Raw genomic sequence first — 3112 nt, 5'->3', positions numbered from 1 at the left:
AATGGCCTTCAGTGGCTTTTCATGTGCTGCTGGCCATTTGTCTATCCTCTGAATGTAGACTTTTCACCATTTTGGGAAGTGTTCTTAGGATCTAAGAGACCCCACAAAGCCTCTGCACTGTGCTCTTCCCCCATGGCCCGTGAGTAGATGCAGGGTAAGGGGGAGGTGGGTGGTCGGGACATAAAAGAACCAGGTTCTACGATTTCCCTCTACTCAGTCCTGCTTTGCTTTCCTGGCCAGGCTGCTTTTGAAAACATTATTCTACGCTGGCAAGACATTTTAGCTTTTCTAAAGCCCGTGCACTATTTTCTCTGACTCTTTGGGGATCTGGCATCCTTCCAAAGAACAGTAGGCCGAGGACGGGGCTGGGCACAGCTGCGCCGTGTAATGAAGTCTGGGTCCCTTGAGCTGCCCACGATATTGCCCCAATAAAGAGAACTTCCGAATTCAGCCTGTAGCTTTATTCTGCATCCGTTTTCATCTCCTCACGGGAAACTTCACTGCCATTTAGCTCTTCCCGAGCCTTGAGCTTACAGTTTTAGACAAACCATGAATTTGCTATGGGCTGGCACAGGGTGTCCGGCCTCAGATGGATAATAGACATAAAATCAAAAGTTAACTACCACCTTCTTCTCGAGAGGCACTTGGGACGTGACACGCCCCCACTTAAAAACCTCGGGGGGGCTATCCCTCCCAGTGATGCGAGAATATTCCTGCCCGGCCTGGATGCGAGATTGGCCCCGCCCACCTCCTCCGTGGCTTCTACCCTTCTAGGCCCCATTCCGCCGGGCCTCCACATCACATCATTGTTTTGATTATCAAAAATAATATGCCTCTTCTCTTGGTTACTGTTAAGGAGAAATGTATGCTGATACTTGTTAAAGCAGCAAGGACATTTTATTGAGGACTGACGTGAAGGGTGTCAAGGCTTATGACTGGGTTCATCTCCAGACACAAGAACGAGTGGGGATTTATGGCCACGCAGCAGTTTGGGGTGGGGGTCGGTGGAAGGAGCTAAGAGGAGACATCAAGGGTTGGGGGCTCCGGCTACCCTGACCTGACAGGATCCTTGCTGCCGGCAGCTCCGGGTGACAGGATGTCACCTGGGCGTGAAGCATTTGCTCAGATGTCAAAGGTGAGGGATTCCCTTCAATGAACTCAGCAGGATTCTTCCTAAAACTGGGCTCTGTTGGCCCAGCAAGGATGGGGCCAAAGGGCAAGGTCTAGTTGAACAGGGGGCAGGAAGAGCCTGACCGGTCTGACGAGGAGAAAGCCTTTGGCATTCCTCATCGTCCAGATGCCTGAATGTTTCTTTTACTGCACTGATCCCAATCTGGACACACAGTGTTCACAATGGAATAGTCTTATTCCTTGTTTTGTCTTCTTCCCGAGTGAAGCAAAGCTCCTGGGGCAGAGGTGTCTGGCCCTTTTCGGCCACGTGCTGGGTGTCTAGAGCGGTGTGTGCGCTCAGGGAGAGCATAAGCAGGGGAAGGTTGTCCGGAATAACGGGAACAATGGGAATGTGGGCCCTTTGTCGTACGGCATGTGCAAACGGACGGGAGATGGGCTCTCGTGGGCTCTGTGATACATACATCCACCTACTCATCTCCACAGCTCACCTCCGGGATTGCTGAAGCAATGTCATGTCCACATCCCATCCTTCCAGCTTAGGGAAAGCCCTGGTGGAGCAGGAGTCCTGGCCGTGATGTAAGCTGCGGACTTCTCCACCTCTCACGGACATTCCCTGTAGCTCCATCTGTCACAGTCAGCCTTGGGACTTCCCAGACACGCAAGGAAACTCACCAGGGAAGCTCTGGACCCCACTGGAGCGTGGGGGGGGGTGGGCACATACAGCAGTGTGGAGGGGGGCTGTGTTCCATTCACAGCGCTGGCCACTGTTACGTTGTTGGAGCGTGATAATCCAGGCTTCTAGGAAGTCAGTTTCCGGCACTGTTGGGGACTGGACTCCGACAAGCCCCTTGTGCCTCCCACAGCTGCTCTTGGCGTCCAGAATTCTGCAGATGCTTCTGCTGGACTTACACAGCAGTAGCTGCAGTGCAGAGGATTTTGGGGGCTTTGTTGAGAACGAGGCCGTGAATCTCAGCAGTAAGTTCTCGCTGTCTGATGCCTAATGCCTGCATTTTCAAGTAATTTGAGGTGGGAACATGTCTTGGAGCACCTTTATTTGATAGGAAATGGGCTACAAGGTCAAATGCAGTCTACATCTGACCGTGGGCACAATCAGAGTAAGTGACTGCTCATATGATTTATGAGAACTCTGGCCAGAAACATACCCTTTATTGAACAGGTTTCTCACCCACCCACTGGATTGCCGAAATTACCATGTTGGTACCTGAGTCAAGGCACATGTGTTCTCTGGGGCCCCTGTCCTCGGCCCTCATTTGTTTTCAAGATGCAGAGTCGTAAGCTTGAAGCCCTGCACTAAATGTGGGAAGGCAGGTGCGGCCCTCAAGTCTGCATTTCATGCCTGGTTAGCAGCATTGCTGGCAGACGGAACTGCCTTCGGCCTCCAGAGTTTTCGTGGGTTAGATTTGGAAGGCTTAAAGGAAAAGGAGAGGATGGGTAACCAACGTTCTACTGGTTCTGTGACTTTGACCAGTTTAGATTCCTCGTGTAAGTGCAATCATGCGGGATCTACATTCAGCACAATGTCCTCCGAGTTCATCCAGATTGTCTCAACTGGTTGCATTTCATTCTTTTATTTATTTATTTATTTATTTATTTATTTATTTTTTTAAAATTCCATATTTTATTGTCAAATTGTTTTCCATACAACACCCAGTGCTCTTCCCCTCAAGTGCCCTCCACCATCACCACCACCTGTCTTCCCCCCTCCCCCCTCCCCCCCAACCCTCAGTTCATTCTCAGCATTCAATAGTCTCTCATTCTGCATCCCTCTCTCTCCCCAACTCACTCTCCCTCCTCCGCTCCCCCTGGTTCTCCATTAGGTCTCTCTTGTTTTCCTGCTAGACCTATGAGTGCAAACATATGGTTTCTGTCCTTCTCTGCCTGGCTTACTTCACTCAGCATGACACCCTCAAGGTCCATCCACTTTCCTACGAAGGGCCATATGTCATTCCCTCTCATTGCC

This window comes from Suricata suricatta, chromosome 2, assembly GCF_006229205.1.
Source record: "Suricata suricatta isolate VVHF042 chromosome 2, meerkat_22Aug2017_6uvM2_HiC, whole genome shotgun sequence".
In the NCBI taxonomy this organism is placed as follows: domain Eukaryota; kingdom Metazoa; phylum Chordata; class Mammalia; order Carnivora; family Herpestidae; genus Suricata; species Suricata suricatta.
Note: the sequence above shows the minus strand (reverse complement) of the source record.